Source organism: Sciurus carolinensis, chromosome 2 (genome assembly GCF_902686445.1).
Source record: "Sciurus carolinensis chromosome 2, mSciCar1.2, whole genome shotgun sequence".
NCBI classification, from domain to species: domain Eukaryota; kingdom Metazoa; phylum Chordata; class Mammalia; order Rodentia; family Sciuridae; genus Sciurus; species Sciurus carolinensis.
Window position 1 is genome coordinate 143102035 of NC_062214.1, and position 27111 is coordinate 143129145.

The 27111-nt window shown below is 32.6% G+C and overlaps 1 pseudogene; it reads right to left on the reverse strand.

Moving 5' to 3' along the window:
* Positions 1-1014: 1014 nt before the first annotated feature.
* LOC124976587 (zinc finger protein 512-like) lies at positions 1015-27111 on the reverse strand (annotated as a pseudogene).

Here is a 27111-nt window from a genome sequence, read left to right on the forward strand (position 1 = left end):
TTAAAGTATTCAAAGCAATTCATGGTTTCATATCTATATACAAACATATGGTTTAGAGCTAAATGTATATGCAATCTATGCATGTGTTAATGTACTGTACATAAATATATATTTCCTAGTTGTATCCAGTGAGAGAACCTAGACAGAATGAAGTGCCAAGTAGCAATGTATACACCTAGCACCCAATGCCATTTAAAAAAAAAAGGAAGCGATTGGGAGAGATAATTAACTCCAGAGTTGGATCAGAGAAACCCGGGCTGAAATTAAAATATTTTATGGAAGAGGAAGTAACATATATTCCCAAAAATGATATAGCCATGTCTAAAAGTCACAGAGTTCAATATAGAGGAGTAAGAAATGACCAAAATTAGGAGACAAAAAAATTGCATCAAAATTATAATAGTATTGAAATAGATCGCATAGGATGAAATACATATCCAAACGTCCATATATTCATTAACAAATTGAATCAATCTATGAAATTGTGGAATACAGATAAACCTTTACCACAAAATTCCACTTTATGAATGTAAAAATAATTAAAAAGAGAAAACCATCACTAAACAAGCATCACAGTAATAATTGATAAAGGCAAAATTTACTACTGCCTGAATAAACCAGGTAGAGAAATTATTATGAGAAACAAGATATTTTCATAGTCTCAAAGAATCTCACTATAAAATAATTACTAATTACAAAGGGAAAAATAATGACTTTAACAGAGAAATCTGTTAGACAAAACACCCTAACCAAGAATCAAGTTGGGCATGATTCAAGAGAGGGTACATCAATATCATGTATTGAGATCTAGGAAGAAAATACCACCTCTATTGCTTCTCTACCAACACGAATAATGTCATTCTAATAATGAGAAATCATTAGACAAAGCATTATTTGATTTTTTGGTGTTAAGTTTTTTGAGTTCTGTGTATATCCTGGAGATTAATGCTGTATCTGATTTGCAAGTGGTAGAGATTTTCTCCAATTCTGTAGGCTCTTTGTTCATGTTCTTGATTATTTCTTTGCTACGAAGAAGCTTCTTGATTTTACTTCTGGTACTTTAGGAATCTTATTGAGGAAGCTGGTTTCTAAGCTGGCATCATGAAGACTTGGCTCTACTTTTTCTTCTAGTAAGTGCAGAGTCTTTGGTCTAATATCAATATCCGGGATCCATCTTGAATTGAGTTTTGTGAGAAATAGGGGTTCAATTTCATTCTACTACATATGGATTTCCATTGTTCCCAGCATCATTTGTTGAATAGACTGTCTTTTCTCCAATGTATGTTTTTGGTGCCTTTATCTAGTATTGGGTAACTGTATTTATGTGGGTGTGTCTCTGTGTCTTCTTTCCACTGGTCTTCATGTCTGTTTTGGTTCCAATACCATGCTGTTTTTGTTACATAGCTCTGTAGTATAGTTTAAGGTCTGTTATTGTGATGCCTCCTGCACTGCTTTTCTCACTGAGGATTGCTTTGTCTATTCTGAGTCTCTTATTTTTTTCAAATGAATTTCATGACTGCTTTTTCCATTTCTATGAAGAATGTCTTTGGAACTTTAATAAGAATTTCATTAAATCTTTATAGCACTTTTGCTAGTTTGATGATATTAATTCTGCCTATCTAAGAACATGGGAGGACTTTCCATCTTCTAAGGTCTTCTTTGTCAAGGACACTTTTAAGTGAAACTGGCATTTAATATTTAACGTATATGGAGATGAAGATACAATGTCTTTGAGAACAATTTGGTATCTAAGTCTTGATTTGTGCCAAGGCACCAACAGTTTCTTCAACAATTGCTTTAGCATCATTAATGCAAGTGCAACAGAGGAAGAAAGGCACTGAAATGAAACCACCTTGAGAATGTTTCCGACCGTAATCTCAGGACCCTCTGGCATTCTCAGGTCCCACTTTAAGAAACCCGTTTCAAAGATAAACTTTTGGACAAAAGTAAATACTAAAATCACTATTAGAGCATCTACTCCAATAAGGAAGGAAATTAAGAAAGAAAAAGATCTGGCATGTATGAATGAATAATGAGAAAAAAATATCATGATAGCAATGTAACAATTTAAATAAATTTTGAAGGGATAAACAAATAAAAATTCAATTATTTTTCCTTTACAACGATTCCATAGTCAATCTATTCTTCATTTATAGACTTTGCTAAGGCTTAGAATGTCATCCCAACCCCTCTGGAAAGTTACAGAGGCAGCTCTCTCTCTTTTTTTTTTTCTTCCTGACCTTCTTCAGTTATTCATCTCTAGACTATGTGTAGCAATGATTTAGGTTCCTAGTCCTCTCCCCTTACTTTTTCATTCCTGAATCTGTCTTTTCTGTTTTTTCTAACTTGCAGAATAGTCTTTGCCTTGATTTTTCTATTCAAAATTTTGAACTAAATGTTAAGAATCCTTGGTTCCTAATTCATGGGATGAGGCTAAATAGTACTTAAGAAAATGTGTACCATCTAACATAAATAAAACAAGAGAAATACAATGAAATTTTTTAAACATTAACTTTAAGAACAACAACAAAAAACTAAAGTCAAACTCAAAAGAAATTAAAAGAAAGAAATAAAATTATGAGAACAATTTAATGAAAGGAACAATGTAAAAATAATAACAAATAATGAAGACAAACTTTTTTTTTTAAGAGGCAATAATATTTAAAAAGTTCTAGCTTGTCTAATCAAGAAAAAAATCAAAATTAATATCTGGAGAAATGAAAGAAGAAACTTCACATAGTAATAGAATAAAAGAATACTTGGGACATCATCATGGTCAATAAATAACAGTATTAACAGAATAATGAAGAAAATTACATAAAAAGTTCTATACAGGTAGGAAAGAACACAATACTGTCAATATTCTTTCATGATGAAAAATCTAATAGGTAAAGGAAAATAGTATGTGATATAGGACATCTACAAAACCCTATACCTAATCCAATACTTAAATGTAAAAAGATTAAATGAGTTCTCTGTAAGTTAGGAAACAGGCAAACCATCATCTGAGGTGTATGGTAACTTCTCAAAAGTTTCTGAAAATATCAATTACTAATTACAATGACTTTAAAGTTATTTTCCTATTTTCTTTATTCTTTTACTTTGAGTGTTAAGACTGTTTAATTTGTTCCTTCTTTCTAGCTTTTATTTCATCACATGTTTGTAATCTTTGATTAGATTTAGTAGAAGATGGAGAACCCAGAACTTTCTTAGTTCCACCGGGAAAGTCTGGGTTTGCAGGTTTCAGTGATATGGTCCCTGCCTCCAGGGTATTGGCAAGTAAAGGAAGAGCAGGGACTGGAGGTGGTTTAGTTTACTTGATCCACTTATTTTCTGGATGAAAATTATTTTCTTTTTGATTACTGACATTTGTTGTGCTTCCTAGTATTACAATAAAATTGCTTTCATTTTTAGAATTATTGTGTATATTCAAACATACTTTTGGTAGGAACATTGAACATGTTAATTGCTCATCTTGAACCAGAAATACTACTTGTTAGCCACGATTCCATGAACAATGTATTTTTTTTTGGAATTACCTCACACTGAGAAACCGTCTATAAAATGGCCTTCTAATATCAGAGAAAGATGAATGCTTTGCAACTAAGGTCAGGAGCAAAGCTGGATGCCCACTCTCACTAGTTTTATTTGCTGTATTGGAAGTTCTACTAAGAACAGTAAGAAAAAAAAAAAATTTAAAGACAAAAGGCATGCCTAGTGAAACAGAAGAAATAAAACTCTTTCTCTTTGAAGATGCCATGATTATGTATTTAGAAAATCCCAAAGAATCTACAAGAATAGTGTTACAACTAAGTAAGTTTAGCAAGGTCAACAAATAGAAAGTCTATATAAATTCAACTTACATATTCAAGTGTGTGCTATCTACATTCTATATACTACAAATGGAAACTAAAAATTTTCAGACAGTGCTATTTAACAGCACCACAAATATATTTTGGTATTAATTTATCAAAATATGTTTGCCATCTGTCTATTGAAAACTCAACACAAGAAAAGAAATTAAAGACCTAAACATATAGGGAATAGTCCCTGTAGGTTAGAAATCTCAACATTTTTATGATGTCAATTATCCCTCGATTATTCCATAGGTTCAAGACAATCTTAATAAAAAATCTCATTTTGAGACTTACATTAATCAAGATATATAAATCAGGATTAATGTATTAAAGCTACATTACTCAAGATGGTAGTATTAATGAAAGGACAGACACATAAATCAATGTAACAGAATGTGGTCTAAATACAATTACACATAAATGATGGATATATTTTTGAGAAAAGTACAAAGGAAATTAAATGGAAAAATGATAAATATTTTCTACAGATTGTTCTGAAAGAATGAGGCATTCATATAGAAAACATAAAATAAAATCCTGACCCATATCTTGCACAATATACTAAAATTGAATTCAAATGTATCATAAACTTAAGTGCAAAAAAGTAAAATTCAAGAAGAAAACATGGGGCAAAGATTTATTAGATATGATACAAAATTCTAGCCTGTGAAGATAGAATTGATTAGCAATAGTTTATTCAAATTAAAATTTTAAAATTTCAAATTAAAAATCAAAAATTTCTGCTCTTCAAAAAACAGGCAAAGGAGCAAGTGAAGATCAGTCACACACTTGGAGAAATATACATGTGATAAAGAATCTATATCCAGGATACATAAAGAATGCTCAAACTCAATTATATGGAGACAATTAGCCTGATTTCTAAAATGGGCATAACATTTTTATCACACATTTCACCAAAGACGGTACACATACAGATGGTAAATCAACACAAGCAAGGACACTCAACATCATTTGTGGTAAAGATTATCTTCTTTATACGTTCCTAGAGTTAAATTTTTTCTACTAGTAAGAAGACGGTATATTATAATTAGCTAAAAAATTTTAGAATTAATGTGTGCAATTTTGTGACCAGGTTTGTATTTTTTAACATCATAGACAACAAACATTGACAAGAAAACATCATAACTTTTTGGATGGTAATTTGTCTTTCTTTCATTTTTTAATTTTTACAATTTTATTTAATGAGCATGTATATAGTTTTTGTCCTAGAAAAATTAGATTTAAAAAAAAAATCAAGTTCACAGGCATGGAATGGGGAAACTACCTCTTGTTTATAAATGAAGTGAAATGTTCTGGGTCTTTAATTAACCACAAGTTGAAAATGGACGAAGAGATGTCTAAGTTCAAGCTTCCATGCTACCTTATAATGCCTCTTTCCCAGTAACTCATAACCCCCAGTGTTGCTCCCTTTCCACCTCATCTCTGCAATAATCCTGCTGCTATGGCACCATTTCAAGAGGAATGTTGACCAACTGAAGCACACCCAGAGGAGAATGGCCGAGAAGTCAAAGAATCAGAGAAGTATGTTATACCAAAAGTCTAGAGGATCATGGTTTAAGGGAGCACCCGAGAATATTACTTAAATACTTTTGAGACCGGCATTTAAAAGAAAAAAATTTTTTCTAATTTATCAAAGAAATGTAATTCTTTTAATTGCTAAGAAAATCTTTGCCAAATATACACTTTGAAAGCTAGGAGAGTCACCACCATATGGATTGGGAGAATCGCTTGATCCCTTCTGAGGAAAAATTGGCAAATTTGTTAGTTGAGTCTCATGAGATCTTTCTCTAGTGAAACGAAGTGGCAATTGATATTTCTCAGGAAACAGCTTTAGCTCAGAACAGTATCCATTAGTCCTGAAAGTCTGAGGCATTTTTCAGTGGTATGCTTAAACTGTGCAGGTATTGCAGAATCCCTTTGGTAAAGGTATGAAAAAAATGTACCTTGTCTGTGGTTATTATTGCAGTATTTGCCTTCAAGGGAACACAGTCTTTCTTTCATTTAAGAGAACTGGATCTGAACAATGTATTTTTACCTCAATAAATATCCTTTCTGCATCACTTAGTGGCTATATATAATTGCATTTTATAAACTTATCCATATTTCCTTTTTACTGGTGAAAATACCAGATATAATATATTTGAGCAGGCAATACCAAAGTTAGAATCAAAATAATTAAAACAAACATGACCAATAATATTTTTAAAAATTAATCTTTAATTTTTAAAGTATCTGCTTTGAGCTTTTACTTCACATGATGCTGTATAAATTTTCAGTAATGCTATTCTTCTCTGCACTGATCATGATAATGGTAGGCTTCCAGGAATATTATAATAATGCTTACCTGGAAAATCATTTAAATGAGAAATTATGTAAAAGACAATTTTAATATTATAAACAAAATTAAAATGCAAGGAAAAGGTGAAAGAAACTTTCTGAATTAATCCAACAGCTATAACCTTAACACGCTTTCATATATAACTACTGAAAACCTTATCATCATTCAGAAATATAGTCAACTGATATTTGACAAAAGAATGATGTCAATACAATACAACAGAAAAAAATAGTTTTTGGTAACTGGTGCTGGAACAACCCGACATCCACATGCAGAATCATGAATCTAGACACAGACTTTTAAACTCTTCAAAAAAATAAGTTAAAATTGACTAGAGTGCTAAATGAAAAACACAAAATTACAAAACACCTAGAAGATAACACAGGACAAGATAACATAAGAGATGATCTTGGGTTTGGAGATGGTTTTTTAAGTACAACACCAAAGTCATGAATCATGAAGGAAAGAATTGGTAACTTGACTTCATTAAACTTAAATTGTCTGTTCTGCCAAAGTCACTGTTAAGAGGATGAAAAAGTAAGTCACAGAGTGGGAAAAATATTTTTAAATATGATATGATTCATATGATAAATGACTGCTATCAAAAAAAAATTACAGAGAACCCTTAAAACTCAACAGTGAGAAAACAAAGAGTCCATTTAAAAATTTGACCAAAGATTTTTAACAGACACCTCACTAAAGAAGAAATACAGAGGGCATAAATACATACAAAAAGATGCTCCACCTCATGTCATCTGGGAAAAGCAAGTTAAAATGATATACTACTACAAATCCAGTAGAAAATGGCAGCAATCCAGACCACTGACAAAACAAATGCTGGTAAGGATACGCAGCAACAGGATCTGTCACTCATTGCTGATGGGAATGCAAAATGGTGCAGCTACTTTGCAAAACAGTTGGACATTTTCTTACAAAACTAAAAAAGCTCTTAACCATATAATCCAGAAATTATATATTTTGTTATTTACCTAAAGGAGTTGCAAATGTATGTCTACACAAAAATGTAGAAATATTTTTAGTGGCTTTATACATTATCGTCAAAACTTAAAGGTAACCAAGATGTTTTTCAGTGAGCTAATGGATAAATAAATAATGGTGCATTCATGCAATGAATATTATTTAGCACAAAACGAAAAAAAAAAAAAAAAACTACCAAGCCATGAAAAGACATGGAGGAAACATACATGCACATCACCAAGTGAAAGAAGCCCATTTGAAAAACCAACTGCATAGTTTCAACTATATGACATTCTGGGAAATGCAAACCAGTGAGGATAGTAAAAGTATCAGTGGTTGCCATGGGTTAGGAGGAAGGGAAAGACAAACAGGGGGAGTACAGTAGATTTTGGGGGGCTGAGAAAATATTTTGTATGATATTTTGTATGATTTTAGTAGATACATGTGATGAAAAATTTGTCTAAACACATAGAATGTACTAGAGCATAACACCAAGAGTGAACCCTAAAGCTAACTGGATTCTGGGGCATTACAATGTGTATAGGCTTACCAACTGTAGCAAATGTATGACTCTGATGAGGACTGTTGATAATGGGGGAGGTTATGCATGTGTGGAGACAGGGAGTACATGAGAAATCAATGTACCTTCTTCCCAATTGTGTTGTGAACCTAAAACTGCTTAAAAACCAATAAAGTCTTAGATATATATTTTTTTAAACTTGACACTTATGAATCTCATGAGAAATTTTGAGTATTTTTTTTCGGGTGTGGTTTCCATGAGTCACAGAAAGCAAAATCTGGGATCTAATTTTATTTGCCAGCTTTATTTTAATTTGAGTTACTTCTGATTAATTTTGTCATAATCCAAATACAATAGTAAATTAAAAATTCAATATGATGCCATTCCTATATTAGTCTTCTGAGGTATAATAAGACATCGATTTAGAAATAATAATGTTTAAAAAGTGTTTGCAATGTTATTTGAGAAAATTCAGAAACAACTATACAAGAAAATACCTCTGGCAGATATACTAAGAACTAAAATATGTGTGGAGCCAAAAATGGATTGATGTACAAATTAATCAACATTAGAGCAACCTAAAGAATTTCAAAGACTCTACTGAAAGTAGAAACTAAAGTTAGACTAGCCCTTGTTTTATCTCCAGGCTGTTGTCTTTTTTCTCATTACTTTACCCATGTGTGATTTTTATCTATTCTCATGACTTTTAACTGTCACCTCTTTACTGATGGCTTTCATCTCAAAGTCCCTAGGTAGGAGCTTTGGGCCTATTTCCAGTTGCACAACTTGACAGCAACATACTTTGTTCAAATAATATTTCAGATACAACAAACTTTTTTTCCCAAGTGTCCCCCACATCATTTACAGTACTCCTATTCTTTTAATCATCTGTAATATAAAACATACTTTATTTGTAATTTCTACAACTTCTTCACATTCACTCAAAAATCTTTGTTTTCTGACACAATAAATCCTATATTCACATTAGGATATAGTATAATATTCTTTCTTTCCTTTCATCATCTTTCTCATTCTTCCCCTCCACTTCTATATTTTGCCTTTTGTTTATCACGATTCACCAGAAATATTTATATATCTTAAAAAAATGTGTTTCCTAAATAATGGTTATATCTATTTTACAGAAATTTCTATATATGCATATCTGCCATCAGACAGGTTATTCTTCAATACTGATGTTTACCAACAGGAATAAATCTTCTTGGTCATGTGTGACACATTTGACCCACCGAAGAAGATGGACTTAATGCCACGCTATTTCTTGGGGAATTAATTAACTGGCCTGTGGTTTTATTCTTTTTGACTCTTGAAAGTGAGAAATTACATAAGAAATGTAAGAAGCCATGCTTTGAGAAAGCCCACCCCACAAGAAGAGAGGCTGGAGGAGGGATACAATGAGAAAAGAGAAATCATCAAGGCTCTAAATGTGTGAGGTTGGAAGAGCACCCGTGAGTTTAAAATACCCATCCAGACACCACATTGATCAGATATGAACATACAGACCAAGATGTTTCCTGGTTTACACAATTTTAAGTAAAACAAATGGTTGCATAAAGACACTAAATTTGGGAAGTAGTTTTGTTTTACAGCAACAACTAGATGAATGGGCACAAAGAATAAAAAAGCTTTAGTATAATTCCATGATCTGGAAGTATGATTTTTAGCTACTTAATTTTAATTGTATTTGACTTAACCCAATTGTGTACTAAGACATTTATTTCATGGTTGCGGCTCACGGTGTATTGAAATGGACTTTGATGATGTATTTCGTAAATAAATACTTATGATTTAATTATATTTATCTACATCCTAATAACCCTGGTGATATAAATTTAATTTGATTTATACTAGGTCGATGGTCCTACATCTTAGTACATGTCCACTGACATGCTGTTTTGGAATTTCCTTAGGGAAAAAAACGTCTTGGCTTAGAATTGGTGGGCCATAGGATATACTTGTATTTGATTTGTTAGAGTAGGTCCAGGTTGTTCATCAGAAATGCAGCCCAGATTCCAGTTGTAGTGAATCATGAGTTTTTTATTCTGTCAATATTAGGCATTATCCACTGTTTTGAATTGAAGTAGTATAATAGCTGTAAGGTGAGTTTCATTGCTTTTTAATTATTTGAAATAGATTTCTCGAATAATGATTTTGGTCGTCTCATATTTCATATTTTTAAAGAAGAGCCTCTTCTTTGATTCTGCTTTTTATAGCTTAGTTCTTCTTTCCAATTGGAAATGTTGATTTTTACTTTTGACTGAATATCCTTACATATCAGATATTAATAACTAACAATGAAATTAATTTCTTTTATCTTTTTATAAGTTTTTGTAATAGTGTTTTAAATAAACAGAAATATGATTTAGTTATATTTATCTACATCCTAATGATTCATATATTTAAAAATTTGTTTAAAATCTCTCAGACAACCACAGGATATTTTTAACAATAAATTATCTTATGGAATTTATTAAGAATTATAAATTAATTGAATCATATATGTATATTTGTATTATAAATGTGATGTTTAATGTACATACATATTATTACATGAGTATCTCATTCAAGTTAACTAATCTATACATCATTGCCTGCTAACATTCACCTCTATTTGTGCGCCTGCGTTTGTGCACAGTGAGCATTTAGGATCTCTCTCTTGATCAATTTCAAGTATGCAATATATCATTATTAACTATAGTAAGTAAATAATTATGTTTTTATTAATTTAAGAAAAATTTGTTTGTACAATAAAAGTATAAAATGTTTTTTATTATGGTTTTATAGTTACATTTTAATGTTTAGTAGAACAATTCCTCCCATTACTCTTCTTTATTCTTGCTTACTTCTCCTTTTTTTACAAGTTAACTGTAGCAACTATGCATCTTTATTGTTTTGAAAAAAAATTCATAATAAATTTATTGAAATCCTTAAAAATATCAGACTGCAATATTGAATGGCATAGAACTGAACTTTGAACATAACTTGGGAATAACTGACCTCTTTTCAATATCATTTTTTAATATGTTTCATGTCTTTTAGAGTTTTAAGATTTCTTAAGGTCTCTGAAGCTAATGTCTAAATGTTACTTTTTACTTAGTTATTGATGGTATAAAGATACTATAAAATTTGTAATTTATTTTTATTCCCAAGTTTGCATTACTATTTTATCAGTAATACAAATATTTTGTTAAATACAGGTTATCTAGAAATTTTCTCATATTAGTTGGAAATATAATGGTTCATATCATTTTCCAATGTACATTTATGTACTTCTGTTTTCTAAAATTCTTATTTAGAGACAATTGGGCTCTGTTAAACATCAGTAATTATTGTAGATATCTTTTATTTTCCTTTTGTATTTTGTAAATAGTTTTATGAAATTAATAATGTTCATTTCTATTTTTAATATTTATGACTTGAATGATAAACATGTGTTGGAGCATATAGAATATTTTTCTGTATCAACAGATACTCATGTGACTTTCACTTTTTATTTGTACATTCAGTAAATTATCATTAGATTGTTTTATATGTTTAGATGTTCTTGCATTTTAAAGATTAAAAACTACATTATTCCCATGTATTATTTTCTTATGAATTGAGTTGAATAATATTTAATATTTTATTTATTGAATTAAAAATAAATTAAATTTTAAATTATAATTTTATGTAAGATTTGAATTTCAATTTAAAGTTAAAGTGGGGCTATTATTATCCTGTCTTTGCATTTTACATCTCTGCTATTAAGACCATATTAGACTCATAAAATCATTGGTTACTTTATCTTCTTTTTTAGTATGAAATAATTTCAATTCTTCTTAGAGACTTACATAATATTCATTATCATTCTCATTTTATGCTTGATGATCTTGAGGATCAGAACTTTACAATTTTTTTCAAAGGTCCTTGGCAGAACCAAAATGTCAGCCAAGAGCTGTTCTATTCCCAAAGTCAAATGAACTTTTCTACAGTTTCCTAAAACCTGATGATATTCATTAAATACTTTCTGAAATGTAAAGTGTGAGGGAGGGCCAGTGCTGGTCAAGAGTCAGGCTCCCCCTGTCTGTGTTTGCCTGTGCCATCTGTGGCCTGTGCCATCTTGAACAATGTATTAGATTGTGCCATGAGCTGGGACTTGGATTTTTAATTTATAAAAATGACTACAGGACTGGGGAGATAAGATAGCCCAGTTGGTAGAGTGCTTGCCTTGCAAGCACAAGACCCTGGGTTCGATCCCCAGCACTGCAAAAAAAAAAAAAAAAAAAAAAAAAAAAAGACTACATTACATGTCTCATATTTGATCATTTTTCCCCAATTGCCTCATCTTTAAAATTGTTCTATTAATGGTATGAATGTTCTATTTCTTTAGCAGAATTAAAAATCACTGCAGGTAACATTCATGGAGTAGTACTTGAAATAGAGCAAGGAAATAGAGCACAATAGTTTTTTTTTGTTTGTTTATAAATATCAGACATTCTTGGGTAAAGTTTATTTAAGATGGGTGAACTTTGTGTTTAAATGCATATGTTGTATGGGAATATATTCAGAAAATAATGGTGGATTGATATTTTATAACAGTAAAGTGAATGTAACTTCAACATTAAAGATTTAATTTCCAAGAGGGGAAATTTTCTTGTAAAATTTTGGTATTTGAGTGTATAGGAATTTCTATTTCTACTTGATGAGTTTTTTTTTAACCCAATGACGTACATTATTTTTATAATTTAGTTCATTTTTACTGATCCGAGAAGACAAAGCATCAGTCATGATTGTGTTAGAGTGACAGGTTTGCAAATATAATCTTAAAACAATTTTGATATTTTGTAACTGAAATTATTTATTTTCTACTTTGTAACATTAATGTTTTGCTGTCAGGAGGAAAGAATCACAAGGCATTCACATTCCAAACAACAATAAAATGGTTAAAGGGAGATTGATCATGAAATCTGGCAAAAACAGGCAAGACGCCAATGCTGGTTATTTTGTTGATGCTGTAGAATCAGATCATGATCATTATAGTTGAGATAGAAGAAATGTTCAAGTTACATAAAATATAGGAGAATGAGAATTTATTCTTAGGAATAGCTGGAATCCAAATTCATATTTAATTAGTTTACCTTCAATATCAAACTAATAAAATACGATTGCTTGGCACATAACGATTTTCTCTGGTTCTCTTCCACAGCTTAACCATTTCTGGATTGCTAACCAACAAAAAACTCCAAATAAAAATGTAATCTCTCTTGAAGCTAATAGCCTATTCTATTTTCCTATTTTCACTTAGCACTGACTCTAAAGGAATGTAATTTATAATCTCTGGCAATTTAGGCCAGTTTCAAAAAATATATTTCTATTTTTAATATTTAGTGTGTATTTAGTCTAAAAATAAATGACTGTCATAAAAACAACGAAGGTTGAGTTCACAGTATGATTCAAGCACGTTCGATGTATTCAAATGTATCTTGCTTCTATTTGGAGGACTTACTCTTTCCCAATTTAGAACTGCCCTGCAGGTGGAGCCCTGCTTTCCCTTTGGGATGAGCCTCAGTTGACTCAACTTGATCTTAGTGCCTTTGGTTCTGTGCAGTCCTCCTTCAAAATAGTTCATTTCTGATTTACCAGATGGCTTTCAGAGAAAATATTTTAATTCTAAGGAAGGGTTTCTTTTAACGAAATTATATTTTGGGGCCATTTGGCAAGATATTAAAACTATTTCTCAAAAAAAAAAAAAAAAACATAAATGTTTCCCTGAGTCCTGTGAGTTGTTCTGGCAATTAATCAAAGCAGAGGAAGAGGTTGCCCACTTTACAGCTGGTTGGTAGAAGTCACAAAACCCTGGAGAGGTGACTGGCATCTGAAGTAGGAGCAGCCTTGTGGGAATGGGCTCTTTACATCAGGTTGATAGTGTCAGAATGAATTGAATCAGATGCTCAGCTAGTGTCCATGGCAGAATTGATTATTGGTTATATGTGTAGGGGAAATTCATATTTGGACACAGAACCTATGTCCTCTGTTTTGATTACAGTAACAGAAAAAGCAAGGTCTTTTTTTTTTTTCTATTCAGATGATCAAATTTGAAATATTATGATTTGAAGTTATGTAAATTCAGAGGATCTTTATACTGAGTCACAGACCTCTCTTCTAACTCCTTCCTGGATGGACTACATGGCTCTGCTTATAGGGTAAAATACAACCCCTTTCCCTGGGTCTAAAATAAGCAAATTACTAGACTAAAGGTAGAAATAGGGAGAAAATGACTTTATTTGAATACATTCTAAAGTATTAGACCCTTTTCACTTTTAATTACCTCTAAATACTACATATTCTTAGAAATAAATTATAATTCCTATTTGTATATGTTACTAATCTGCTGTATGATTTCTAAGATGAGGTAAATAATAAATCTGAAGAATAATAATTATTATTGCACACATCATGTGAATATAATTCTTGGGAAGATTTTTATACACCTCAGAAATTTAACTCTCTAAATCCAATTGTATTTCGGAATCAGATAATATCTGAATGTTATTAAATTATTCCAAAGAAAATTAAAGTGAGGAACATAAAGTTTATAGTCAGTTGTATAAAACAGCTGACAAAATTCAATATCCAATCATGAAAAAACTCTCAACAAACTAGATGTAGGAGCATAACCTACCTTAACCCATTAAAAATCATATGTTTAAAGTCTACGAACATACCATAAGCAATAGGGAAAACAGAAATATTTTTCTCTAAGACTGTTATAAAGGAAAGATGCCCACTCTCACCAATTCTATTTAATGTAGTACTGAAAGTCCTAGCCAAAGTCAGAGAAATTACACAATAGAAAGGAATATGAGGCTAAATCAGAAAAGAGGTAAAATATTGTTTGTAGATGACATGCTAATAAATGTGCAAGTACTTAAAACCCTCCCCAAAAACTGTTAGAACTAATAAATGAATTCAATAAACTTGTAGGATAAAAAATTCATATACAAAAATCAATGGTTTATCTCCACACAAACAAATACAATATATATATAAAGCAATATTGTTCATAGTTGCAACAAAAAAGAATAAAATATTTAGAAATGAACTTAACTCAAGAGGTGAGAGACTTATATAGTAATATTATAAAAGAAAATTAGATATGGATAAATGGAAAGATATTCTTTGTTCGTGTATTGAAAGTATCAATATTGTTGAAGTGCCCACACCACCCCATCAATCTAAAGATTCGACATGATCACTATAGAAATTCCAGTGGCATTCTTTACTTCCATTATAGTTTTAGATTATCTTTAAAAGCCATGAATCCCTTGAAACATTGCGGTATATGAGACAAGAATGGAAGAAGTTGCCAGACAAATATTTGGGGTTACAATGTTCCATGTAGACAGAACCACTAGTTAGAAGCTTGAGAATCTGAATATGGAAATCATAAAAAGAAGAGAGAAATATTAATATATTAATCCTGATAGGAAGGCAAAATCTAAACTAATGGTGTCACTTTAGGTCTTAGTATGGTGATTGGATATTATTTTAAATGCAATGCAATATCATTGATAATATCAAGGCAAAGAAATGACATAACCCAAATTAATTTTTTTTTATTTTTAAAAACACTCTTAACTGCTAACAGAGGATAACTATAGGGAAGCAATGGAGACCATTAGAAAGTTATTTCAGGCATTTATATGAGTGATGTTAACAGAGGAATAGAGAGCAAGAGAAATTAATGAATGTAATTTGAAGACAGAACACTACAACATTTGAAAGGCAACATAAATTTGTTATTTATATATTTATCAGCAATCTGAATATGGTGGGTATTTCTTATTCTTTCATAATTTGATATACTGAATATATTCAAATTTTAAATGTATCAAACTATTTCAAGTTTATTTTCTTTCTAAACTATAACAGCAATTCTAGTTAGAATGTTGATGTTTGTTTATCGAGTGATTTGTGTTGAAAATCTTTCTACACTAATGAAATAACTCTTACCTATTTTTCTGTTGGATGAAAGGGAATATTTATGTGTGTATATTATGTATATTCTATATACATAAAACATATCTGATAAAAGAAGAAATAACAAAGACATAATCTAAGCTCTCACCTTAAGAAAGTAGAAAAAGAAGAACAAAAGAAATAATAAACAGCAGAAATCTAATAAGTGATATTGAAAAGAGGAGAGCAACAGAAAAATGAGTGAAGAACATCCCATTTTCTTAAAGTATCAATGAAATTTTTAACCCTATAGCAAGAATGACAGAAAAAATTAAAGATACCCATCACCAGTATGAGGAATGAAATGTATCAATAGAGACTGTGCAGGCATGAAAAAAGTTAATGAGGAAATATCAACATATTAAGGAAGCAAAAATCATGAATTTCTCAATCCATGAAGAGAAAGCAACTAACGAAAATCCAGCACCCTTTAATTATAAAAACTTTCATAAAAGGGAGTGTAGGGAAACATTCCCAATCTCTCACGTTTGTCTCCTTAACCCTGCGATATTGCCAAGGCTCTGCTCTTCTCTCTGCCTCTTAGTATAATCGTTTTTCCTAGGTTAATTGCTCAGAAGCTCAGTTTCTTGCCTCATGCTCACAACTGATGAAAACTACAAAACATAAAACAATAGCTACAGCTTGCTTACTCACCTCTTCATGGCCTCTTCTCAGGATTTTATTCTCTGAAGCTCTGGCTGCCCCCAAGGCTCTCTAACAGGTTCAGAGATTCTGTGTTCTAAAGGTTGTACTTCTCTTTTCCAGTTATTGTTTATTTGACCACTGACTTGCCATAATTTTCTTTATCTTGTCTAGAAGTGGAGGTCTCAAAGCAGAGGTTTCCAAAAGGGTAGGGAAGTAATAATCTAGAATTAATAATGGGAAGAAAATAATGATGCTCTATTCTAATTCAGAAGAAGATGAAGTGGGAGAATGAGCAGCCTGGATCAGAGGGTGCCACAAAGGAAACCACAGTGTCATTTCATGTAATGAGAAAGAAGGAATGGTTAGCAGTTAGTCTACAAAATTCTATAACATGGAACCCAAAGCAAAATGGTAAAGCAAATTTAACTTCTCCTACCCCAATGCATTGATATATTAGGTTTGCTGCTTCTGTGGCTTTAGGTTAGAATTATTTCAGTTAATGCTCTGCAGAGTACACTGGTTGATTTTCTAGATAAAAAATAAACTACACATGGCACAGTTTAGATTCAGTCATGTAAGAAGCTCTGAATGATTTTCTTATTAAGAAGATTATGATCAATGAAAATAATTCATTGTTAAATTTGGAAAAAATAGCAAAGAAAATGAGAATGCAGGTAACAGTTAATGATCTCAAATAGCTTTGCATTTTAAAGAATATTCTCTTTTATTATAAAATAAACTGATGTAAGATATATAACCATTTCAGCAGTTTTAACAATAGTTTTAATCAAGAAGGTTAATGCTACTCAAAATTATGTGTGAAGAATTTCTTTAATAAAAGGTAAAAAATATGCATGTTACAGATGTATTTGGGAAGATTTTCATGTCTATTAAATATTTCTATGTTCATTCAGTGTATTACTTTATATGTTTATGTTTTTAGATTGATAAAAATTCCATTCTATTCAAATTAGTCAACACAAATAGGAAAGGTATTTACCCAACTGAGAGCAAAAGATTGTGCAATCAGTTATGTCATTAGGTCCCAAGTTCCCTTCACTAGTTCATTTTGGCAAATGCAATAGAAATCTATGTAAAGATCCTGTGATTGCAATATTACTAAGAAATGAAGCAAAACAAAACAAAACAATTCTAGACATATCCTACTGAATTGACACTTTTAACAGACAATCATATTCATTCTTTCTTTATCAAGAGTGAGTAGGAAAATTTCCTAGAATTACACTAACAGTTTATTGACCATGGTTTTATCTTTTGATCCCAATCACTGGCAGGGGAAACAGTGCTACATTAATACATCAGTCAGAAATATTGCATGAAATTTGAGATGAACCAGTCTCATCACAAGCAAGTGATCCATGGTAGGGTGTGGGGATGTGTGGTACACTAATGAAACAGGATTTGTTAGGGAGGTTGAAAAGAGTAGGTGAATTTTCCTTAATTCCATTAAATGCTCAGTAAATTACTTTTATTTGTTACATATTATTCTAAATAATTTCATATTAATTTTTTAGCTTTTTTTTCACAGTTCTCTCATTTGTGATTATTATATCATTTTAAACATTAGAAAATAGGTGAGTTAAATGAAATGCATTTCACAGGTAACTTGTTCTCATCAAAAGAAAATGAGATTGGAGAAGAATCTATGGCTTGTCTCCAATTGCAGCTTTTCTGTTCACTTCTGTATGCTTCTTGAAAAGAAAAATTCTTTCTTCACAGATGTGTTTCACTATTATTCCTACTCCAGGGCTGATGCAAGAACTTTTTTCTCATGGTAATTTCTTGGCATTAGTGGATAGAAGACAGCTACCTTCATTTGAGTTAGGATTTATGAAAAGAATTTTCTCATTTACATCAACTTTTCTCCAAAAACCAAAGTAGCCGGACTCAAAGAATTGGGAATTATTTATGTTTTATGCAATTTTTCATTTATCATTTATTATACTCATTTAAAAACTCACATTATCCCTTAAATGGAAATCAAATGGTTTTAGAAGACTATGGTTTCATAATATTTCCAGTTATAATGCACTTTAATGATGATATGAGATTGCGAGTAAATGTATGTATAGCGATTTTGTCAAATGCACTAGTTAACATTAGGTTGGGTGCCTCACTGGTGCAAAAATAAATCATTTGAAGATGTGCATGAACTCTACTGTGTATAAAATGTACTTTTTTCTGCAAATTTTTGATTTATTTCTAAAATTGATATAAACAATGTGCCTTTTAAAGTTTGTCTTCTTTTACCTGCACCATCTGCCTTCCCTACAGGGAAAGCTTCTTCAGTGCCTACCTCCAAAATATAAAGTAATTCTCTGTCAATATAGCTACATGAAGAATTTGTAAAACTACAGTGAAGCATTTATTTGTTTAAAATTAACATTAAAACTTTCTCCAAATTTGTGACTTATAAAATATTTTGGATTTCATAAACTGTTGTCTTGATTTAGCTTCTAAATGATGAAAAAGGATTAAATTTCTTAACTGTTTTTAAGATTACCGAAGGATTTTCCTAGTAACTGATTTCAGATATTAAACAAACCAAAAAAATCACGCATTTACTGAATTTCTGTTTTGTGCCTTTCTACCCACATTCTTGTCATCATTTATTGTTGTTTGTATTTTGATTGCCATTCTGACTGAAGTGAGATGGAATCTTAATGTAGTTTTTATTTGTACTTCCTAATTGGTAGAGATGTTGAATGTTTTTTTCATATATTTGTTGATCAATTGTATTTCGTCTTCTGTGAAGTGTATGTTCAGTTTCTTAGCCCATTTATTGACTGGATTATTTGTTTTTATGGTCTTGAGTTTTTTGAGTTCTTTATATATCCTGGAGATGAATACTCTATCTGAGTTACATGTGCAAGATTTTTTCCCATTCCGTAGGCTTTCCCTTCAAATTCTTGACTGTTTCCACTGCTGAGAAGAAGCTTTTTAGTTTGATTCCATCCCATTTATTGATTCTTGATTTTACTTCTTGCACTTTAGGAGTCTCATTAAGGAAGTCCGTTCCTAAGCCAACATGGTGAACATTTGGGCCTATATTTTCTTCTGTTAGACACAGGGTCTCTGTCCTAGTGCCTAAGTCTTTGATCTACTTTGAGTGGACTTTTGTGCAAGGTGAGAGATAGGGGATTAACTTTATTTTGCTGCATATGGATTTCCAGTTTTCCTAGCACCATTTGTTGAAGAGGCTATCTTTTCTCCAATGTATGTTTTTCGCAACTTTGTTCAGTATGAGATAACTTTATTTATGTGAGTTTACCTCTGTCTTCTATTTTGTACCGTTGGTCTACGTATCTGTTTTCATGTCAATATCATGCCATTTTTGTTACTATGTCTCTGTATTATAGTTGAAGATCTGGTATTGTGATGCCTCCTGCTTCATTTTTCTTGCTAAGGATTGCATTGGCTATTCTGGGTTTCTTATTTTTCTAAAAGAATTTCATGATTGCTTTTTCTACTTTTGTGAAGAATGTCACTGGGCTTTTAGTAGGAATTAAAGTAAAACTGTAAAATACTCTTGGTAGTATGGCCATTTTGACAATGTTTATTCTGCCTATCCAAGAGCATAGGAGATCTTTCCATCTTCTAAGGTCTTCTTCAATTTCTTTCTTTAGTATTCTATAGTTTTCATTGTAGAGATCTTTCATCTCTTTTGTTAGATTGATTCCCAAGTATTTTATTTTTGAAGCTATTGTGAATGGGGTAGTTTTTCTAATTTCTCTTCTAGTGGATTCGTTGCTGATGTATAGGAATGAGTTTGATTTATGGTTGTTGATTTTATATCCTGCTGCTTTGCTGAATTCATTTATTAGTTCTATAAGTTTTCTGGATCTTCTAATTATAAAACCATGCCATTTGCAAATAATGATAGTTTGAGTTCTTCTTTTCCTATTTGTATCCCTTTAATTTCTTTCATCTGTCTAATTAATTGCTCTGACCAGAGTTTCCAGCACCATGTTGAATAGAAGTGGTGATAGAGGGTATCCTTGTCTTGCTCCAGTTTTTAAAGGGAATTCTTTCAATTTTTCTTCTTTTAGCATGATGTTTACCTTGGGTTAACACATGTAGATTTTACAATGATGAGGTATGTTTCTACTATCCCTAGTTTTTTCACTATTTTGAACATGAAGTGGTGCTGTACTTTGTCAAATACTTTTTCTGAATCTGTTTAGATGATCATATGATTCTTATTTTTAAGTTTATTGATGTGATGTATGACATTTATTGATTTCTGGATGTTGAACCAAACTTGTGTCCCTGGGATGATCCACACTTGATTGTGATGCACTATCTTTTTAATATGATTTTGTATGTTATTTTTCAGAATTTTATTTATAATTTTTGCATCTATGTTCATTAGGGATATTGGTCTGAATTTTTCTTTCCTTGATGTGTCTTCATCTGATTTTGGTATCAGGGTGATACTAGCTTCGTAAAATGAGTTTGGAAGGGTCCCCTCCTCTTTCTATTTCATGGAGTAATTTGAGGAGTATTGGTGTGAATTTTTTCTTTTGAATATCTTGTAGAACTTGGTTGAGAATCCCTCTGGCCCTGGACTTTTCTAGGCTGGTAGTCTTTTGATGGCATCTTCTATTTCATTTCTGGAGATTGATCTGTTTAAATTGTGTATGTCTCCCTGATTCAGTTTGGGTGGATAATATGTCTCTAGAAGATTTTTGATGTCTTCAAGATTTTTTATTTATTGGAGTATAAATTTTCAAAATAGTTTCTAATTATCTTCTGTACTTCATTAGTGTCTGTCATGATATATCCTTTTTCATTGTAAATTTTAATAATTTAAGTTTTCTCTCTCTATTCTATTCTCTATTTTCTGTTCTATTTCTCTCTATTCTGCTAAAGGTTTATCAATTTTATTTATTTTTTCAAAGAACCAACTTTTTGTTATGAAACAATTTTTTCAATTGTTTCTTTTGTTTCAGTTTTATTGAATTAAGCTCTGATTTTACTTATTTCCTATTTCCTTCTGACTTTGCTTTTGATCTGTTTCTCTTCTTCTGGGACTTTGAGATGTAACATTAGTTCTTTTATTCCTTGACTTTCTATTCTTTTAATAAATGAGCTCAGTGCAATGAACTTTCCTCTTGGCACTGCCTTCATGGTGGCCTAGAGATTTTGATATGTTGTATCACAATTCTCATTTACCTCTAATTATTTTCTTATTTTATCTCTGATTTCTTCTTTTATCTATTCATCATTCGATAATATATTATTTAGTCTCCAAGTATTAGAATAGCTTCCATTTTTTTATTCTTACTGTTATTATTTATTGTTGATTTCTAATTCCATTCCATTATGATCTGATAAGATGCAGGCATTATCTGTATTTTTTTTGTATTTGCTAAGACTTGCTTTGTGGCATTACATATGGTCTATTTTAGAGAATGATCCATATGCTGATGAGAACATGTATTTGCTCATTGATGGAGGAAATATTCTATATGTGTCTGTTAATCTAAATTAATTATTATATTATTTAGTTCTGTATTTTCTTTGTTTAGTTTTTGTTTGCAAGATCTATCCAGTGGTGAGAGGAATGTACTTAAGTTACCCAATATTATTGTATTGTGGTCTATTTGATTCTTGGAGTTGAGAAGGGTTTGTTTGGTGTATGTAGATGCTCCATTGTTTGGGGCATGTATATTACAATTGTTATGTCTTGTTGATTTATGATTCCTTTAAGTAGTATGAAATGTCATTTTTTTGTCCCTGTTGACTAACTTTGTTTTGATGGCCACTTTATCTGATATGAGGATAGAAACCCCTGCTTGTTTACGTGATCCATGTGAGTAATATGTTTTTTTCCCTTCCTTTTACCTTCAGTCTGTAGATGTCTTTGTCTATGAGATGAGTCTCTTAGAGACAGCATATTGATGTGTCTTGTTTTTTTAATCCAATCTCCAGTGTATGTCTTTTGATTGATGATTTTAGGCCTTTAATATTCAAGGTTATTATTAAGATAAGATATGTGTTCTCCATCATTTCAGTTTATTTCTAGATTTTACTTTGATTCAGTTTCTCCATTGATTGAGTATTCCTTTACTGTAGTTCCTTCCTTTCCTGGTTCTCACCTTTTTTCATTTCATCATTATGGAATATTTTGTTGAAAATATTCTGAAGTGCAGTCTTTCTGGTTGCAAATTCTTTTATTTTTTGATTTATCATGGAAGGTTTGTATTTCATCTTCAAATCTAAAGCTTAATTTTCTGAATATAGGATGCAAGACTCCATGTTTTTTTTTTCTAAGTAATCATTTATTCTGTCATTGTAAGACATTCCCCAACTCTTACTCACCAGAAATTAATAAAGTTTCTTCATTTCTACTGCCTGACAACCATCATCTACTGAAAGGGTTTTAAGGATGAAACTGCCAATAAAAATGTAGTGTAGACATTCCATTTCCTTCACTTGTTTTAATGCTAGCTATTCTGGCAGTATCTAATTCAGGTTTCAATGTTCCCTTGTTTGAAAGTGGTCTTTCCAAAAGCCCACATGTTAAAGCTATTCAGAGGAGCACAGACAACAGAATTAAAGGGTGGTAACAGCCTTCAGAATTTGAAAAGGTAGTATTCATCCATATCAAGTTTATTTTTAAAAAAATTTTAGTTGTAGATGGATACAATACCTTTATATTATTCATTCATTTTTATGTGGTGCTGAGAATAAAACCCAGTGCCTCACACATGCTAGGCAAGTGCTCTACCGCTAAACCACAAACCCAGCCCCAAGTTTAATTTTTTATTAAGTGGCATATGCCACAAAATGAGCAAAACCATATAAGACCAACATTCTTGAAAAAGGGGAAAGAGAATATAGAAACATGGCAATGCTGCTGTAACCAATAGTCCAGAGAAAGTCACCCTCAAAGGGGAAGAGTCCATTAAATATTATGAGATAAGCATGAGGTAGAGAAAAGGAACTCTACTTTCCAGCTCCAGCTTAATATCTACATCTGATCCCAAAGTGTCAGAATATAAAGAAGATAGAACTTCATATATAAAAGAGGGTAGAAGTATAATATTCTCAGAAAATTCAGACAGGTTGGCTAAAGGAATGGATGAAGACTTAGCGGGATATAGACTAACAAGTGAGGTAAAGTCCAGGGCAGAAGGAATGCGCACCATGATTTCTGATCTTAATGGCATTACCAGGAGTAGTAGGTTACTGTGTCAGGGGCAATGTGACATTTCTCAATCCTTAGAGTCACGGGAGCAAAAGCAAGTTTCAGGAGAGCATCATCACAACAGAGGAGACCTCAGGCCTCAGAATAAATAAGCAGTATTTATTGCTTCTTCAACTTTTTTCTTTCTAGTCATTTTAATGTTTGGGCCGCATTAATCCTAAGGCTGCTTTCATGCCTGTGGGTCTAGTCAGTCACTGCTACTTGGTACAAATTATTTCCCAGTATAACCAGTGGAGGGAGATTCTAGCTTTTTCATGCTAAGTCCTTTTCTTACTTTCAATCCTAAAACCATATTGAGGACACACAACAGCCTCCATAAAGTTTTGCTTCCCAAGAGGACAGGGTAACCTACTACATAAGTGACAACATTTCTAGCTTCTACAACAATATCACAAATACAAAGTGATAAACCAGTTATGGTTTAAAAAATTAGTTTGATGAATGGATAAAGAAACTGTGGCATATTTATACAATGGAATATTACTCCGCAATGAAGAATGATAAAATTATGGCATTTGCAAGCAAATGGATGAAATTGGAGAATATCATGCTAAGTGAGATAAGCCAATCTCAAAAAACTAAAGGACGAATGATCTCGCTGATAAGCGGATGAGGACATATAATGGGGGGTGGGAGGGGCTAGCATTAGGTTTAGGGTTAGGTTTAGAGTTAGACTAAGGACAGCGGCAAGAATGAAGGAAAGAAGGACTGTGTAGAGGGAAAAGAGGGGTGGGAGGGGTGGGGGGAGGGGAAAAATAAAATAAACATCATTACCCTATGTAAATGTAAAAAAAAAAAAAAAAAATTAGTTTGGAATTGTTTTATAAGCTAGATGACGGAATGGCTACTAAATCAATGGAGCTTCCAAGAACATTCAAACCCCAGGAAGGAAAAGACAACCGAACAGGTTTCTTAATCTTGTATAGGGCAAGAGGGGCATATACTTGGCCTTAAGAGGGAGCTCTCTGAGCAAGAGAAGAGAAAAACAAGATTCCAGTGAAGAATAGTAGGAAAACCTACTAAAAGGGGAAAGAGGGAAAATGAAAGTGAATAAGTAGAGAAGACAGTGAAATTTACACAGGAGAAAGGAGCTGAGAAAGTCACAGCCTTACACAAACAGTTGAGAGCATCTTCACTCAGCCCCACGATTCAGGCCTCCCCACACAGGTCCCTGTGACAAGAGCATTATATTCGCTCTCCTAGGAGCACTTTCACTGACAGCTTATTTCCTTGCTTGTTTTATTTTATTTTATTTTATTTTTTTGAGGCTATTGCAAATGGAGTTGTTTTCCTCATTTCCCTTTCAGCTGTTTCATCACTTGTGTATAAAAATGATTTAGATTTATGCGTGTTGATTTTATAACCTGCTATTTTGCTGAATTCATTGATGAGGTCTAGAAGTTTTCTGGAGGAGGTTTTTGGATCCTCTAAATATAGAATCATGTCATCAGCAAATAGTGACAACTTAAGTTCCTCTTTTCCTACTCGTATCCCTTTAATCTGCCTAATTGCTCTGGCTAGAGTTTCGAGGACAATGTTGAATAGAAGTGGTGAAAGAGGACATCCCTGTCTTGTTCCCATTTTTAAAGGGAATGGTTTCAGTTTTTCTCCATTTAGAATAATGTTGGCCATGGGCTTAGCATAAATAGCCTTTACAATGTTCAGGTATGTTCCTACTATCCCTATTTTTTCTAGTGTTTTGAGCATGAAGCGGTGTTGTATTTTGTCGAACGCTTTTTCTGCATCAATGGAAATAACCATACAATTCTCATCCTTAAGTCTATTGACATGATGGATCACGTTTATTGATTTACGGATGTTAAACCATCCTTTAACATCCTTGCTTGTTTATGATTCGTCTTTGGGGGCTTTCCTTTCTGGAACCGTGCTGGCACTGGTTCCTCTCTGATTCCTTACAGGAGGTCAACACCACCTGTTCCTCATTATTTCTCCTCTGATCCTTCGCTACTCTAAGACTCAGTTCGGTTTCTGGAAGCTCAATGCCAGGCTGCTGCCGCCTTCTAAGAGACCTTCTGCTCCTGTGCTGCTGCCTCCGCTTTTCTTCTTGTTGCCACTGCTTTATCTTCATCAGCTTTTCAAAGCTTTTGGTTGTTGTTGGGTTTACAACAAACCAGTTCTCAGCATGGACAGAGTTGATGTGATACTTGACACCACTCTCTGACACAAATTCTTTCTGACATAGAAGACACTTGTATTTTCCAGCCATAAAGTTTCCCAATGTGCAAGAGCCCAGGTGAGCTTTAAGGCCAGATACACTACTGCAGACAGCCTCACAATCCTGGTTAGGACACTGAATACAATAATACTTCTTGATATCTGTCTTCCATTTGTGTAGTACTTCCTGGCTGAAGGTAGGTAGCCCAGGGCGAGTATATTTTAACTTCTGATCATCAGGTACCAGACCCTGAAGCACCTTCATCTTAGGCCATTTCTTGGCCAATTCAGCAAAGGTCAGTCCCTGCAAGTGGTACACAGCTACCTTGGCAGAATGTCTCTGAACTCGTCCCCCACCTTTTGGCTCCAGGTTCATCTGCTTTAAGTACTCTGGCTGCCCTGACTCTGGAAATAGGGAGATAGGCCCATGCTCTGATATTCAAGTCCAACCTTCAATCTATATAGTTTTCCACAGAAGTGCCACTTCAGGGTCATCTTCTCCAGCTCTGTAGCCATTTTGCCACATTTTCTAACATGGTATAAATATCCCAAAATGCTGCCGAAGGTACTGGAGCAACTCTCATGCATGCACCTGAGCTTTCTCAGTCTCTTTAGGACTGTTTGAAGTTCAACTGTTTCATCTCCAGCCTTCAAAATGGTCAAACTATTATGATTCTCCATGATGTGATACTTCATCCCTGCCAGTGAATGAAGTTGTTTCTCACAATGATGGCAAATAAACATTTCCTGTTTGCAGTTTTCCATGTATTTCTTTAAACTTTCTATGATCTTTCTCCCCACTGCCTGCCAGGTGGGACAGGAAACACTGCCTTTATCCTTGATTTCTAAGCACTGTTGTTCCTCCGAACTGCCTGCTGCATAAAAGGGTGGTTCCTTCTGAATACGATGAGCTAGGGATTTGGGATTAGACTGAGTTTTAGGCCATTGTTTCCTCCCATGAAGCATATGCTGCTTCTGAGGAAATTCACTATAGTCTTCATCTTCTTCCAGCCTGGGTTTCCTTTTTTCTTTTGTTGATACTCCACCAGACTCTTCAGTATGAGAAACTCCAGCTAATTTGAGTCTCCTCATTTTCAATCAGTAGTAGATGTTTGGAAGGATTCTGGAAAATCACTCACTGGTTCACATAAAGAGGTAAATGATGAGCTGCTTAAGGAGACAAAATGAGAGATAGTGTATGGGAAACTATTATCCCTTATGGACACTGGGTCCTGCTATTCTTAGTTCTCACCATCCTGGTGCTCCTCTGCTGCTTAAAGAATATGGGTCCCAGGATAGTGGGGACTGCACTGAGTCTGGAAGACAT